Source organism: Acromyrmex echinatior, chromosome 8, assembly GCF_024713525.1.
Source record: "Acromyrmex echinatior isolate Ae372 chromosome 8, ASM2471352v2, whole genome shotgun sequence".
Taxonomy (NCBI): Eukaryota; Metazoa; Arthropoda; class Insecta; order Hymenoptera; family Formicidae; genus Acromyrmex; species Acromyrmex echinatior.
Window position 1 is genome coordinate 7,482,402 of NC_141859.1, and position 18,568 is coordinate 7,500,969.

Sequence of the window (18,568 nt, forward strand, 5' to 3'; positions counted from 1 at the left end):
CGATAAACCATGAATCCGCAATTTACAGGAAACGTGAGTGATTCGTTGCTGCGCCCGCACGTACCCAGGGCTATAGGAACGTATAAAACACGGGTGCGCGTATAATAACGTGGATACGGCCCCACGTTTACCCGCGTATGCGATACATATTTGCCGCACCGAAAGGCAAAACTGGACGGTTACGCTCCGTATGCGATACAATTAAAGGAAATTGCGACGAATATCTGTTTTGCTGCAATTGACATCGCGAGCGTGTCCGTCGTCTCCGAGACGACGACGACTGGCCCGATGACTTAAGTGGAACAAGTTAATTTCACGGTGCGAGGCCGCTTACGTCGTGGTATCGTGACACTGTCTCGTATAAATGCATTGGCTCGAAATGCTAATATTTTTAACTCTTCCCCCTTGCTCTCTTAAGCCCCCCCCCTCCCTCCCCCACGCTTCTTTTGACACGGTCATTAAACACGACTGGGATGGAATAAAATTGCCGTCGTTTCACTGATGACAGGCGATACGTCATTGTAACCGTTTCACAATGGGACATTACTCCTCGGGTTCGGGACAATAGTTAACTCTCCGCACCGCGTAAGTGTGCGCGTTATTATTTGCGCGTGCACATATGCCAAAGCTCGGCGGTGATGCACGATAGCGAGACTGGATCATTTTATTTATACAGAGTGAAAGTCTATACTTCCTCTTCTGGTCTGATTCGAAGTATCGAAAACAGCTGGATGACAGTCTATGACAGTCCAGACAGTTTAGACAGAGATCGCTTTATTCAAACATTTAATAACAAGTCATGCTAATTTTAATCACCGGACACGTGAGAGCGAGATGAGCAAAAAAAAAACGCGAATGTGGGGCATGATGATAGATTTCGCATGTAACAAACTTTGAAATACGCGACAAGTAATTTTACGCGTGTAAAATGGTGAAAGGGATAAGCACGACGAGGGATGAGAGACGACTTTGCTGAAGTATCGAAAAATTTAGGGAGGTACACGGAAAAAACGATTTTACTGAAAGATTTAAAATTTTGCTGGATATAAATCTGAAAATAATTTTGTTGGATCATCGAAATAATTAAGTTGGAAATTTAAAAAATAATGAGCACCGCTGCGAAATATTTTCATGTTCTAGCAACCAATTTGAATTTTTAACAAAATCATTTCAATGGTCCATTGAAATTATTTTCAGATTTGTATTTATTAAAATTTTAGATCTTTCAGTAAAATCGTTTCACTGAACTTTTCCATAAACAGATCTGACAATAATTTTATTGGACTAAAATAATTATGTAGAACGCTAAAACATTGATAACATTGCTGCAAAAAAGTTTCCATTTTGCATTCCAGCCAATCAATTTGAGGATCCTGCATAATTATTTTGACAGTAAATTATTTTCAAATTTGTACATAGCTAAATTTTCAAATATACTTTATTCTCTTCGTGTAATCGCAACATGTTGAAACGTTGATGTAGTACTTTCGGACTTACTGACTTGAATCGAACTCATTTCTGCGACGCGACATGCAAACCATCGTTTAAATATGGGTCTCGCTTGCGTCACCCGTCGCGCCGCAGCGGCCGTTTATAAAATGGCTATATAACGGGGCGTGAATATTCATTGAGTGTCATAACGCTCAGTGAACATCCGTCGCGTGTAATGGATAGTCAGTAATGATGCCTCGTTATGACAACGCGCTCGTGGTTAGTGTAGGTAGATGCCTCTGGCGAATCCAGAGGCGGCCAGGAACTGACGTTTCCGACTCGAGAGCCGGCGTAAGGTAATAATTAATCGCTCGCGTTTCTAACTTTTGATTATATCCCATGATTCCGCTGACACTGCTCGAACTAATTACTTAACGAGCCCGCTTGATGTACAAGATATATCTAGGAACAGCCGCTGCAAGATGACAGTCGTATAAATCCTGACGCTTCTCGTTTCCTTAATTTAAAGCGTCACGTCGCGCAGAGTTCTCCAAGTCTCCAGATAGAATATCGACATTCGCTCCATCTCTCTCTTTCTTCCTCTCCGCCAGGACAGAAATACACCTCTGGTTATATTAATGCGCCTCATTATAAGTCACGATACATAATCGATGTATAATTTTACGTTGTCCACGTTACGTGCGTTCAATTTATGTCATCTCTCCTTATTGCGACGAGTTTAAGATAATTTGCAGCAACTTAATAACATTTTCTTCCCAGATGACAGATAGCAGAAATGATTGAGAGTGACTCTCAATCATTTCTCTCTAAAAAAATTTTAATCTTTTCTTAAATAAATACAGAAACTCTGTGGATGAATTGAGTAACCGGTATACGAAACAGCTATATCTAAAAATAAAGAATGAGATATTGCAATTTCTGGATTCCTTAACTGAAAGTGTTGCAATAGTTACAAACCGTATAAAATCAAAGAAGAAAAGGGTTTAATTGCAAAAGAAAGTTAAATCTCTACTGTAAGGAAAAAAGTGCATAAGAAGTTAAATCCTCAAATCTCTACTGTTGCAAATGTAATTACATTCAATCGTATTTAATAAAAATAACGGACGCTTTTAGAATCAGCTAAAATCTTTTCATCAGTTACAAAATCAATCAAATACATTATATTTTAATAAATGAAAATTATATTTCTCATGCCACATTATGTACGTTTTGTTAATTAAAAGCAATACATTTTTGAAGTAAAAAATTATTAATAGTTTTGAATGAGAAAAATTATACAAATTATACATCTATTTTGCTTATAGGCCTTTTCTTATCTTTTATTGTTGATAAAAATTTCTTCATCTCCGCAAAAAAATTTCAAGTGGAAATGACGACTTTCGTCAATGATTATTTAATCGATAATTCTCGAAAGTTTGATCGCTGGATTCTTTACAACAGAACAATTAAACAGAATTTTTCCAAGACATTTATTTCTCCCGAAGAGGAAAAAGAAATCGACGAAAGAAGCACACGTCACGATAGCCGAGGGAATTCGTGCTACGCCAATGTGCGACACACCACGACCAAAAACCATAAAGGACTTATCGCCCGATCCAAGCGTAATCACTTTCCCGGCGGGGTTGAAAGTCGCGTATGCCGCGGAGTTTCGAGGAGGGAGGGTTGACCGACGAAGTAAATCAAACTAGAATTACCGCCTGCTTAGCATACGGACCAAAGTCTCCCAGGAACAAGCAGCGATGAGGGCTGGGAAGAAGGGTGGGAGGGGACAACCCCGACGACGGCCGTGGAAGGCAACCAGAAATAATATCGCCATGAATACAAGAGTGAGCGCCATTACACGTAATTGTGATCTATAGGTGTCATATATTATAGCGTCGACGACGTATAAAGGGCGTTCAGGTTCGCACGCGTAAATCCCTGTCTCCTCCCCCCCTCCTGATCCCCCATCTTCCTGCCTCCTCTCACGTCACCGTTTTCCATTGCTGTCCCTACTGCGGTGCCGGCTCGTCCCTCAACCGTGAGCTGTTCTCGTCCCGCTGCTCGAATCATCCCCCTGGTGAAATATTTACGAGCATAATCAGCCCATATACAATAAAGTAACCTCCTACCCTCTTCGGAGAGAGTACCTCACCCTGTACGACGCTACGTAAGCCGCACTACGTCTGCCTCGTCTGTGGTCGTGAATGTGATATCATCTTCGGACGTGGGGTCTGCGGATAAATCGATCGGCGCGTCATTCCTCCGCAAATCTTCCTCCGATCTATCGTATACTAATCTATCGTTTCCCATATAATATATTATAGCGTCCGCAACTAAATTCTTGAAATAAACGTCGGCGTACTGGAAAAATAATCTGGTGAATCAATGGAATTCTGGTTAAAAATGAACAAATCAGAATTTTATGATTAAATCTATTATCAATCTAGTTAAGATAATAGAATTCTGATTGACATGATCAGAATTTTCTGATTTGTTCACTTTAGACCAAAAATTTTTCTTAGTGAGGAACGATATCTCTCGTATTTATATCAAATATTTAGTTCGAATTTTACATTACTCGCATAGTTCCGTTAAAATTACTCTCATGGGATGTTTCTGATATCCTAATTATATATATATCTTAGTTTTCATTGTTTTCTTTGATGATTTACAATTAAATAAAGATTGATATTCTATACATTTTTTTGGATAAAGGTGAATGTAAAAATGTTTTCAATTGTAAAGTAATTTGCGCTAAATCTAACAATTTGTACGGAAAAGAACGGTTTTTTTAATCAAAATATATAAAAAATTTAGATATAGATATAGATTTGAGAGAAAATAATTTCATTTCAACCATTAAAATAATTATGTAGAATGATCAAAGTGATTGTTAGAACGTAAAAACTTTTTGCAGCATTATCAATCTTTAAGCGTTCTACGTAATCATTTTATTTAACAAAATTAATTTTTAGATCTGTATTCAGCTAAATTTTTAAATATTTCAGCACAATTGTTCTTTTCGGGTACATTTAGTGAGTTAAGATGGGACGTCCTGGACATCCCATCAAGTAAGTAATCAAGGGTTTAATGCTTCTTAGAGAGTCAGGAAAAAGGAAATCAATCATTTCTTCGACGTGTCGCTTTGCGTCTTCGACTTCGTGCTCCGGTGATATTTTGACAGGTCGAAAATAGCGCGACGACGTCACAAACTGAACGGCGCTCTTCTGTTCCCCGTTCCATTCTGTTCCCCCTTTGCAAAGCTGAGGACGATATTACGCATCGCAGTGATGTATCGTTCCCGCTGTTCGAAGTACGTCACGGTACGTTACGCTCGGACCGCTCGCCGCGAATAAAATCATTGTTGGTAAGTGATTAATGACTGTGTTATAAGAGACCGACCGAGCGCAGTTCCTCGCCATAAACTTCGCGACACTTTCGCGCTGTTCACGTGACCGATAACATTTCCGAAGACGGGAATTGCATTTGTTCCTGCTTCGGAAATGTCGATCCGAATACGTTGGAGCGTGGACGTGAATGAAAGCCATTTCGAAAAGAAAAGATCGATGCGCGAGAAAAATTTCTCTGATAATTAAACCGCAGAAACACGTAGAAAAAAAGTAAGGAAGTAGATAATGTTATCGCCTTATGTTCTGTATTGTAATTGGCCAATTCTTACTGCTTATGACTTATTGCCTTACATTTTTCTATGTTATCTGGCTTTAAAGTTCTTACGAGTTCTTTTGAGTACGTCATTTTCTATCATTATATTTGTCATTGTCAAAATGATTGACGATTAAGTTCTCTTGTTTTTTAATTTTCTTTCTTTTTTAATAATGAACAATTCATTTAAATACGACTTCATATGATTCAGATCTGAATCATATAGTTAATTATGTTTGTGTGTGTAATATTTACTAATGTTGGCGTAGATTATTGGCCATGCCGTCTGAAGCTGATGCCAAAATCTGTAATGCAGTTGCTAACATTGGATCTGTGAGATTTATTTAATGTGTTGAAAATAAAAGGCATTTATTAATTTCAAAGGACCAAAAGTAATAACTCATAAAAAAGAATAAATGCTAAGTTTGTTTGAATAAAAAATAAATTTGCCGATGTAATATAAAGAAAATTTAATTGTGTAACATGATTGTGCAAAATTTGAAATGCATTAAAATGATTGTTGTAGATACAATAATAGATACGGAATGACAAATTAATAAATTTATATATAATAATAATGTATTTTTTATCTTAACAGCTTCACAGAGAAACCTGAATTACTTATACTCATCAGAATCTTTATTATCCAAACAATGACTGTATACAGTTGATCCAACAGACTCATCGTCAGCTCCAGAGGAATATAATTGAGTGAGTTTAATTAATAGAGCCATGCCAACGCCGGAGGATTTAAATATAATTCTTCCGGAATTATTTTCCCGTTAAATAAGAATAGACATGCCGCAGGATGTTTACAGAATTTTTTAACGGATGGCTTTTAAGATTTGAAGAACTGTCTCGCCGTACATGGAAATTACTGCGTGCAAAAACCGGTCTCCGACTTTACATTACGTCCAGCTGTTTGAAACGTATGTCGGTCAATAAATCAAATTATTCGTTCACTTTAGTTTGCTTTCAACAAAAACGAAAAATTATCGATATACCGATAGTTCGCGATATGGCAAACATGCCGGGGAGTTATGGATGATTCCGGTCGCGCGCGGAGAGGGAAAGAGAAACGGCATTAATGATTGAATCGTAGAAGGCTTGCTGATCGTATCTCAGCAACGGCGACTCCAATCTACACAATTTATCAACGAGGTACCGGGGCTCTCACCCCGTGCTTCTTTCAGATTGATGTTACTATAACAACACGTCAGTTATTCATTGTGCGCCCGGCAGTGCATTAATCAAGCCCTCGCTCTGACATCAAATACAAATGATATTTTATAGCGTCGTAAATCTTCGCCGACTGTCACCGTTCGTGGGCGTTTGCTACGAACGCGTCTCTTGGGAGCCGCCCACCCCCCCGTCCGGGTTCCCCACTTGCCTCCTGACTATGGTCCTTCTTGCCCCCGCGCCATGCCCCTTTCCGGCGTCCCGGGGTTTAGCTGTCTGACTCCTGCCTTATCCTGGCAGCTCTATTTAGCCTACTGATTCGTCTTTTCGACTCGCCCGAAGGAACGGGAAGACGCTCGGTTTCGCATTATTAATCCTACGTCTACTCTTCAGTTTGATAAGTGTTATCGCGTTGTCTTCTCCGGAGTCAAAAGAAGAAGACTTCAGTAATCTTTTCTAAATCGCGAATATTTTTACTGTAGACCGAAGGAATTTCATAACATGTTGTTTATCGTAAATTATATCCTCCATAGGGAAAGAACGATTTTGTTAAAGTATTTAAAAATTTAGTTAGATATATGAATTTGAAAATAATTTTGGTGAATTATCAAAATAATTATTTAGGACGCTCAAAAATAATCGGCAATGTTACAAAAAGTTTTGGCATTCCGGCAATCAGCTTGAGCGTCTTACATAATTATTTTGATGGTCTAACAAAATTATTTTAAAATCTGTATCTAGCTAAACTTTAGCAAAATCGTTCTTTTTGTATAGAATTATTCTACTTCGATTAAAGTATTGTCTTCTAATTTATTTTTCTTTTTCATAGAATTTTCCGGTCTATCACTACATACGATGAGTTCGTATCTTGGGTTAATTTTCATCACTTTTATACTTTTGTATTATATATTTTAACAAATTTAGAAAGTATATTTTTAAGATTGTATATTTAAAAAATTGTATATGAATGTTACAATAAATAATTACTTCGAGTTCCCAGTATTTAAAAAAAAAAAAATGTGTATAGGACACATGTGTATTAAAAATTAATTAGAATAATTAGATTTTAGAAATGAAAGTGGAGATTTTAATAGTTTATCAAATTATTTTTCATTAAAGGATATAAATAAGGACATAAATAAAAATCAGCTTTTATTTTGTTATTCAGTTTCATCTACATATGTCAAACATGAGTTTTGTCTTTATTGTTATTATTCTTATTCTTTTTAGACGATACAGATTGTGCATCACACTTCCTTTTTCCTCAAAAGTTTATAAAATTTTTAATTGCAAAAATATATAGCTGAATGTTAACAGTATATTAAGCTCAAGTTACCAAGGATAAGTTCACCAAGTTTAAATGACTGTCGGCGGCTCAGTCATTCCTATGGGATTCTGGATTAAAATCCCTTTTAATCTTTTTTGTCGTATACGGATTAAGAACCTCCATTCTATTTTTGTTTTATTTTTAATAAACGATAAAGATAGAATGGCATAAATAGCGCTAATAGCATCTCCCCGAATGCAACCACGATAAGTCTGGATTAAAGTTTCTTAAATGTAAGTCTACTGCCATCTGTATTACTATGCGAGAAACTTGTGCTTAGTTGCCGATAAACCAAATTCCAGATACAGATTCTGGCTTGATTTTGTATCATAGCGGATTTATAATTTATTAACATTTTTTATAAAAAAGATAAAGAGCTAAATATTAATGATAAAATATAGATTATTTGTATTACATCATGCGTATAATTAGTTTTAAATAAAATATTTTCAGCATTAATCAATATTCCATAATTTATTCAATCGTTTCCCTCGTATATAATATCCCTTTGTACTTATCGTCAATTTTTAATTATCTATTATTGCGTGTAATTTATATATTAAATTTACAATTCGCGTTTCAAACGTGACACGGTAACACGTGACTGTGAGAAAAGTATATACGTAGTAGAAGTAACGCGTTCGTGATTACTTTGATAATTCACCGCGAAGCAATAGTCCGGCAAAAGAGAGCTAGGCGAATGATAAGCCGGTATTAATTGCCCCGTTGCGTTCGAGCGGGTGTACACTCTGTGTAATAACGCGATCTTTGTCAATTGACTGCGCATTTCGGAGTCGAGTGAGCGAAATTAACCGCGAGCAAGTCAACCAGCCGGAGAGACGGGGTGCACCTGGCTCCAACATCAAATGGATATACAGAGGATATACGAGAGACTGCGAGAGGGGGCGAGTTGGACCCGTTGCTTTCGGTCTCGTCGATGGAGGGAGACGTTGCCCCCCAGGCCACGTCCATCACGTCAGCCGCGGTAATAAGTTTGAAATTCACATCAAGCGATTAATAATGCTCTGGCGAATCGCAAAAAGGTGCTGCATTGCCTCGGTAAGAGAGAAGTTATTAAGCTGGCCCGAGGGCCCAGCGAGGTTGGCGGCCATGTTTGCTGTCAGTAACAACTCTCCCCGCTTTGCGGCGTTTTGCCGGCGGTACGGCGGGCGCCTTTCGCAAATAATAATTCTGCAGTTTGCCCCCTGCTCCTTTCCATTCCATGCCCCTTCGCTCTTTCTCTCTTTCCCCCTCTGGTCCCATCATCGTGCCGACTCTTGCACGCTTCGCTAGAGACCGCGCGGCCACCGTTGGAGGCCCGGTCAATTAATTTATCGATGAAACGTTATATCGAGAATTTATTTTCACCGCGTTTGCCGCGATCGCCGTCGGCTCTCGGTACAAGTTATGCGGATTACGGGCGTGTGTTTGGTTTAACGATTATGTCTCGGATACTTAGTGTTCGCTAAGTTGCCGGTTTACTGAAGTTGCGGTGAACGTCCATTTTCGGGAGGAGACCATTCGCGAGATCGTTCCTCGTGAGAATACGTCGCGAGAACAAATGCTTGAAATATATATTCATATAAAATTAAGCAGCATTGCCGCCGCATCTCCCGCCGATAAGATGTGACAAAATAATCGGCTCGTTTCGCGAGACAATCCGAATAATGTGGCGTATAAATTATTATTTTAATTAGGCACCGACAGAAACGTTTTAATAATTCCGATGGCGATGCACGCCGGTGCGTATTATCGTTTCGTTTCGTACCGATTTCAGCGAGCCGCCGTGAAATAAATCACAGAGCTGACGCTAACGAACGCGCGCTAGGAGGGATCACGTGGTTCCATTCACGTAAAGCGTTTGCCGATAATGACGAAGATATGGTCGGAAGATTTATTAGCGGCCGACGGGTGTGCGTGCGCGCGCACGGGCGCGCGTGTATAGAAACGAGTGGAAAGCTCGTTAGTCAGGTTTGAGTTAGGTAGTCGATATGGACGTCAGGCGCAATTCGTTTCGTTGCCTAATTATAAAGCCCAGAGCCCTCGGGGGGGCTTCGAGGCGGCGCCGTTTCAACTCGCGAAAAGAAACCGGGGCTGCCCCCCGCACGCGGATTTTATAAATTACCCAGGTGGGCACGGCGACGTAGCGAGCCGTAAAAAATTAAATCTGCCCAATAGTTTCCGTTGCGGCGAACGTTATTGTTATTAATGCCTGGTATTAATTAAACGGCCCTGCCAGGCGGTCAATATATTTTGCGTTCTGTAGAATTGTAATTCTTTCATTAGGCGATGTTTTTCGTGTAATAACGATTAGTACTTTTTTTACACTCCAAAGTATAATAAATCTCGCCCATTTGTTATGACGCGTCTAAAAAAAAAAATAAAGTTTTGAAAATGATATTAATTAGACGGCTCTGTCAGGCAATTGATATATTTCGCGTTCTGTGGGATTATAATTTTTTTCATTAAACGATATTTTTCGCATAATAATGTGATTAGTACCTTTTTTACACGTTTAACTATAATAAATAATAAATATTGTTCATTTATTACATAACGACACAATTTAAAAAACAAACTTTTTTAGAATGTACATTGAATAATTTTGTAATATGAATTTTAAAATGAAATTTTGGTTGTAATAATTGATTGTAAAGGAATAAAAGTATCTTTTAAAGTATGGTTTTTCTTTTCTTTCTTTACGTTTTCATTCTTCTTCTGCAAGCAAGTGAATAATGACAATTTTTGAGTTATGTCGTTGAGTTATCGTTGTTGTAGCAAATGACCGATATATTTGTTTTTACACATATTTTCGCGTATCCATTTGGTTACCATTTGTCTGTAAGTAATTGTCTAGAAGCAATAAAATTTTAACAAAATAGATGCGGCCTTTATAGCATTCTTTCTTTTTTCCTTGACACATATTTATTTATGCAACCGTATGCTGCTAGACATTCTTAATGACCGCCATATATTATTCAAGTTGACTAACTGGTCAAGACAACATGACGCGTAAAAAATTTAATTTGTTAGAGGTAGTAGCTGTTGCTGCCACCATTATTATTATGAGTGTTTCGCCTTAATTAGCCGCACTCCAGGATGAGAAAAAATTTACAAGGAGATTGGCGAAAAGTATCTACAACGCGGTGGCCTTCCGCATCCCTGCGCACCACGGCATTATTAATTCGTATCGCGTTGGTATGATAATGGGAATCTGCGCGATAAAGTCGGGGACACGCGACCCGCAATAAACAAAGTTCTTGCGAAGCAGCGATAAAAGGAGGTTGGTTGTAAATGCGATGCGGTTCGATCGGCATCGGACATTCTGCGTAAAAGGCGTATCCGCCGATCGGTCGCGCCGATTATTGCGACGATTTCGCACAGATCTCGAATACGGTCGAACGATTCAGTGACTTAAAAAAAAAAAAATTTGGAGCGATTTTCCTTCCCTTCTCGCGGCTCAATGGGAATGATTTACGAGCGTATAATTTATCCTACATTATACAGCGTGCCGATCGCGCACATACGCGGGACTATGAAACTCTGCGCACGGTAAACATATGGTAATCAGGCGATTTGACTCATCAAGGCTCGGCTTTGTAAATGGCACGGATGTCCTCCGTAATTTATGTGATGCACGGCGCGTAAGTGCGACCGGCGGAGAACAAGCGAGCGCTCACCTCGACGCACTATCATTAAATTCAATGCGAGCACGAGTTGCGTATCTCTACCTGCTTGTATGAACGTGTATACTGGGTGCTTTGGAATAATCATCGCCTCTCGGATTATAGACAAACTCTTGATTGTAGACTGTAGGCAATTGAAAGTCAAGAAGTGTTCTTAGATGAAAAGAACAGTTTTACCGAAATATCTAAAAATCTAGCTAGATACATATTTGCAAATAATTTTTATTGATTATCAAACTCTTGATTAAATAGGTTTAATTCTCATTGATTCAATTATAACTAAAAATAAATATACACTTTATATTTATTTATATATTTATTTATATATTAATATATATATTTATTTATATATTAATATATATATTTATTATATTTATTTATATTTTTAATTTAAGTTATTTTGTGTACATTATATGTATTAATTTTGTGATACATATATTGAAATACAAACAATATTTCTTTTAAATCATAGGACACTCAGGTTACCAGAAATTCAAAGCATTGCATTCTATATACTATTTTGATGGTCTAATTAAATAATATTTTCAAATTTGTAGCTAGACAAATTTTTAGATATTTCAGTAAAATCATTTCGGTGTATATACATTTAAGAGAAATAAATAATAAAAATATATATTTTTTCGTTAAAATCAATCTTCGACAGAAGATTTAAGATTGAGAGTTAACTGCTAACGGAACGTGCTGAGAGTTAATGTTTTGCTGAAGAAAGATAATACGAGGGTATACTTAAAAAGCTTCGCTCCGCGATAATAATACGCTATTTTACGCTGCCGTAGGTTAGATAGATCTATTACGCGATTTAATATTCCTGGTTCGTGTTCGATATCATTATCGTTAATTAATGTAGTTACTGACAATTGATGCTTCTACAAATCAGAATAAAACATGGTTGAAACGGTTATAATTTTATAAGAGGCTTAAAGACATTCGTTAGCCAAGAATATTCTTCATAAGATTTTTCTACGAGATAATTTCTGAGGGATGACGAGGGTGTATTATCTACGGTTCGCAACATATCAGGCCCATTAAAATGGGAGAACCCTGCGGCGAGGGGGACGATCATATCGCGTCAGCAATGAATATATTATGAATGTAAACTCGTCATTAGTCATGTTAATAAAGCAATTATTTTTATTGATAGCCGGTAATATCATAAATTAACCTCATGCGCGAGATAATTGGTGCCTTATAAATATGTAAAGACCCAGGAAGCTGGCATTAATATTAACGCTATGTTAATAAGTATATTAAATGACGTCGAATGTCTTTCTGAACGATAATTTATTGCTGTTCGTCATATCGACATACTAAAATCTTGATAATATTATGTATGCACGATACGTACTAATTGGATTACGTATTCAAGTATTAAAATCGTTTTAGCGAAATTAAACCAACGAATATTATTATATAGATTTTATTAGATATTATATTTATTTAATATTATATAATTCAATAATGCAGTATTCCATAAATTCAATAATGAATAATGCTTAATAAATATTGAGCATTATAGCTTATTTTTTAAAAATTACATCAATGAATATTATAACAAAGAAGAACTTCCTGTAAAAATATTATACAAAAATATAAATAAAATAAATTTACTGTGCAAAAAAATTAAAAAGTTTTGTACTATCTTTAACGTTTTCATTTGATGATATATGCTTATTTCTCAAATAACATTGCGATTAAATATTTAGTATATCTAGTGTATATCATCTGCTGGCAAAATGGGATGTTTAAGCAAATACTAGTTAATTATTTGGGAAAATTTTTATATATTATAAATATTTAGATATGTAAAAGATAAATTTTAAAGATATTACCAATTTCTTCTTAAAACACCATTTATTTATTATACAGCAAATATGCAGCAAATGCCAAACTAAGGTTACTGTGTATGTCTTTTATCAACGCTTGAGTTCTCTATACATGATATTCTGTACTTCTGTTTATACAATGTACCAGCGGTAGGTATAGAACCAGTTTGCAAGAGTTTAGAATAATAATCAGCTATCGGTTGGATGGTAATGTTTTATGTCGATAGAGGATAATATTTAATTCAATAAAGTTCTGCATGACATAATATCATAAAAATAATTTATATAAATTAAAATTAAACTGTTAAAACGTAAATGAAAAATTGCATTTTATATTATTGCAATATATGTATGGCAATTGAAGCCATGAAAATCATTAATTCATTTTATGATGTTTACCGATTTTGTTTTAATACTTAATACTGTATAATATCCATCTATGTGGTTTTCCATGAAAGCTGTAAATAATTGTATATATTTAATTTCCACATAAATCGTCGGGTATATTTAATTTGCAAAGTTAAAAAAATAATTAACAAAACAGAATTATTACGATCGCAATTTGATTAAAAAAAAAAAAAAAAAAAACGATATGTTTGTTTCCCAAATGGCAATGATAGATGAACCATCATTTTTTGACAGATGATGTGTATTAGTTACGTAAAGGGACTTTCAAACGAGATATTGTACATTATTGGCGAAATATTATGAGTATTTTATCGCACTATACCACCCGGTAAATTGCGGTAAATTGCCTCGAAGTGGTTTCATTGCTACCGAAAGAGCATAAATGTAGCTATATAACTCCGCTTCTGTAAAATTGGAAACATTTATCCGAGAGTATGTAATAATTCCAAAATAGTATTATTTGTACACTTTTACACTATTAAATTCGTAATGTCAAATTATTACTTAATTTGAGGCATTTTTATAGATCACCACTGTTCCTATTCAATATGCCAATAACTATTAACAGATATGAGTTTTTTTTAGACTCAACTGCAAATTTTAGATGGTTGGTAAATTTGTACAATTGATACTATGAGAATCTAGGCTGTAGATAAAAAAAGCTTTGAACTTTTTCCTATCTATCGTCGTATGGCAGAAATCCAATTGCATTCTTTATTTTAAACAAGACATTTTAGAAATCTGGTTTGTCAAAATCAGCCAGGATTGAGAATTAATTTAACTAAAGGTGTCTTCAGATGATATGACCAATGTATAGGCCAACTTTGCACACGTTCACTAAATATTATAATAACTATAGTCAATATGGATAATTATGTATGTTACACATATGTATGATATTCGCTAATATTGGCATACGTTGGCATATCGTCTGGAGATGTCTTAAAACAATGGAGTAATAATTTAGAAATATATCAAATTCGCTTCAAATTTAATTTAAAAAATGATATATATGTATTGTATAAATGGAGAGGTATTTTGAATTTTATGCTTGCCAAACTTTTCTAGTAAGTAATTTACCACAGAAATGAATTGATTAGATATGATTTTCTTTTTAATCACATTTTGTATTAAAATAGTACATTTTGACATACATAAAAATTAAAAACAATAAAATATTAATTCAAGGAATTGATTTAAAGGCCCTTTAATATTTAACGATGTAAGATCGTACTTTTTTAGAATATTGTAATGTAAAATGTGTTTACTTATAAAAACAAACTATTTTATTATTAATTATGTAAAAATGTCTAATAAAAGAAAAAAACTCATGTACGAATTATCGTTAGTACTTATATCGATGTAAAGATATTCACATCATTCTAATACATATTTAAAAAGCGTAATTTATAAGGAGCCCGATTTTCAAATAGAAATGTAGCAAAGATTTTGAGAGCTGTTGTAACGATCGATGATTAATATAAAGCTATGAGTTGCGGAAATAGCGCATTGTTATTTCTCGTCAACAAGAAAATTTAAAAGTGTGAGAGAGTTTACAGTTAACGATCAGCGTGGATAAAACCGCGCGCCATTTTCAATTATTATCAATTGCATTGCCACGATGAAGTATAGAGGAACCTTCTCACGAATTGTCGAATAAACGTTGCTATTTCATTTATTTCATCCGCCCGTTAGGAGAGAGTTACGGTCCATTCCAGTAATTACTACGGATATGCTATTATATAAGGGGAAAAAAAGGGGATCGGACAGGTGCGGGGGAGAGGAGGTGCAGGGGATGGGTACAGTGCGCATTTCAATTTGTCGCACAATTTTCTAGAGATGGATAGGTAGGATGGCTCGCTATCGTTTCCACAATCGAGATTACAGTAGCATAAGATTTAATTGGATGTCCGCGGCTGTTAATGTTACAGATTACGTTTTATCGAATTTCGACAGAGTCGAGCTTTATGGAGAGAAAGGTTCCTCGCATATTGAGCTAAATATTACATTACGCACAACCAAAGAATCACTGGACGGAGTATACATTGCCGATTGGGAGACGGAGAGTATGAGTTTAGCGGTAAAAGGAAAGTTCCCTGATCAAATACAGATAGGGTTATTTCGACTGAACTCGGAATTATTTGTACTTGTGTTTTTCTTATATGATAATTATATACACTCTTAACCGTATATCGTGTAGTATTTTTAAATTCGAGGTACTAATTTATAAATGAAAATGACATTTCGAGTTATACACTAATAGGAGATAATTTTTTCTATATCGTAGATATTTTTCTCGGTATATTAGCATGAGATATGAAATACACGAGGTAATAATGAAAACAATTTGATTGAATTGAAGATGACTTTGCGGTATTTTCTTTTGGAGATACAAAGCTTTTCGTACGTACTTCATATATGCTTCGACATTACAAATGTACTAGCATTTTGACTATTCTTAAACAAACGACAATCGATAGCAATAGAATTATTCATAAGTTATCATGAAGTATCAGTTTCAATACGATCATATAGGTAAAACATCGATATTAGGAATCTGGGTCGGATGGATAACTATAAATTTATTCTCCTCATAATGAAGAACTCTTGATTTCAAAGTACTATTTTCCTTCTTATGTTTGATGGCACTTATATTCCTTATAATTTATGCAAGGTTTTTTTTTCAACGTGTATCTTCAATTTTTGGCGATATAAGTTTATAAGAGTGTATATACATTCACATACACTTATACGTAACACTTACGTAAAGCCGAATATATTCGAAGTGTTTGACGAATTTAGCCAAAGTGTGTCATATCTCTCTTTACAGCTAATCTCAGCTATCCCTCGTAAAAATCTCTGTCTATGTGGAAAGAACAATTTTGCTGAAGTATCTATAAAAAATTTATAGATACAGATCCAAATATAATTTTCTTGAACCAAAAAAAATGTTCTCATATTATAATACTATCAAACCATTTACCATCAAATTATTTACTATCAAATTGAAGATGACAAGTTAAATATCGAATGTCTAAGAAATTTAATAATATTTATGTGTCCATTGGATCGATTTTCTTGAATTTACAAAATTTTCAAATTTGAATCTCGGATTAGAAATCAGCGACATCAAAAATCCCTTTCAGAGAGAATCAAGTTTTGTTGAAATTGGGCTGATAGAAAAATGTATACAGCAGGATTAAACAACATTTTATTAGTTTTATATATTGCATAGATCAAAATATAAATCAATTGATTTCTGTAGTTATTTTCAAATTAAACAGTGCCCATATTAACATATTTTAGTAAGCAATAAATTAAATTTCAGTCAAATTTAATATTTCTTTAAGAGAATTCTTTAATTCCATTGTTTATTAAGTAGAGATAATGGCGATTTATAGAAATAATTAAAAATAATTCAAATTGGGTATAATTTGATTTTATAAATTTAATAATGCAGATAATTCTTTAGTTCATGATGAACGTGAACTTAATTGCGTCACATTACAATAGGTTTCGCGTAACACAGGGTAATAAAACACTGGTAATGAAATAAAAAACTGGTCAATGAAGCGCGCGCGCGTTAGCTCAAATTAAGGAATTATTATACTGCCGACAATGAAAAAAGTATGGTTAATTAAAGCTTAAATGTTAATGAAACATGCCTTTCCAATGTGCAATCGATTCAGAAATCTCGCGGTTCATTAAACATTATTTAAAAATATTGAACATTTTATAGGTTATTGTTTCGAAATACATAATTCCAGATGATTAAGCTTTGATTAAGCTTTGATAATTAAAATCGCCTGTGGTAAAAACAATGGCAGTGCATTTTAAATTATATCGAAAAATAAACGAGCCATGAATAACATTGCCTAAATAAACACGTTGCGCATTCGAGCGTTTGTGTTTCTTTAATTTCTGATAAATATGTGTGTCGCGACCACGACGTATTTTCTATAAGACTGGTTTCAGGAAATGACGAATGTAATAGACTAGAGATTTTCGCAGCTTATTTTCAGAGAAATATTTTGTGATCGACATCTCGCGGAAACTGTGGCGCAGCATTTTCCTTTATTCGACTGAAAGCTCTGTTCACAACGATTCAAACAGACAGGAGCCGCTACGAAGTAACAAATCAGAAATACGAAGATACATAGAGAAGGCTTCTCTGTATGCCATTTCATCTCTAAATCGGAATGTATACCTGTGCTATCTATATAAAGTACAATATGTTATATCACTCTAAGAACTCATCGACGCGATATAACAAAATGTAGCAAAAATATTTTTAAGAAATTTTATATTTTAGAAATATTAGCAAAACTGGATTATAATTGTTATATATATATATATATATATATATATATATATTAACTGTATTAGAAATAAACTAAATATATATAAATCAAATGCTCTTTTATCTTATTACATGTACACGTACGTTATTCACGTCAAGTGCAAAATATACCTTAGTCTAATTCATGGAACATAACTCGCGGAAATTGTATGGCAAAATGTTAATTGTACTGTTAATTTCATAATGTTAAATCATAATGTCGAAATATTATTATTATGATTAAATTTACATACAAATTGAATTATAATAAAATTATTATAATTTTTATAAGTTGTCACTGCTCTTATTATAATATGTTATGAGAATATTCAAATAAAATAATGTAATTTAACTCAAGAAATTGTATATTAAATTTGAAAAAACAATTTAACTTAATAAATGTATTAAATTTGATTTAAATTTATGATTTATTATTTATTAAGTGTATTTATCATTATTTATTAATTTATTATTTATTAAGTGCATATTTTAATATAAACATTGATTACTTTGAAATAAATCTTAAAAAAAATTGATTGGTACATTTTGACATGAAAGTTATTACAACAAAATATTATTTAACTCAAAGGTCACATTTGGTTAACATACTGTTAGATATTAAAGAAGCAATAATGACTAATCCCTTCAACAACATTTCATTATTTTTAATTTCTATGTTTGTCAAAAT

The 18,568-nt window shown here is 34.5% G+C and overlaps 1 long non-coding RNA gene across 4 annotated transcripts; it reads left to right on the plus strand.

The window, feature by feature from the left end:
* The first annotated feature begins 1,793 nt into the window (after positions 1-1,793).
* Positions 1,794-9,988, plus strand: LOC147908723 (uncharacterized). 4 transcript variants are annotated; one of them, XR_015545874.1, is made up of 4 exons: positions 1,794-5,054; positions 5,367-5,430; positions 5,696-5,808; positions 7,106-9,988. It is a non-coding gene; the product is annotated as an uncharacterized LOC147908723 (long non-coding RNA). The 4 variants fall into 4 exon arrangements; XR_015545873.1 differs by having other exon boundaries at positions 5,696-9,988; XR_015545876.1 differs by having other exon boundaries at positions 1,794-4,801; positions 5,696-9,988.
* Positions 9,989-18,568: the final 8,580 nt, after the last annotated feature.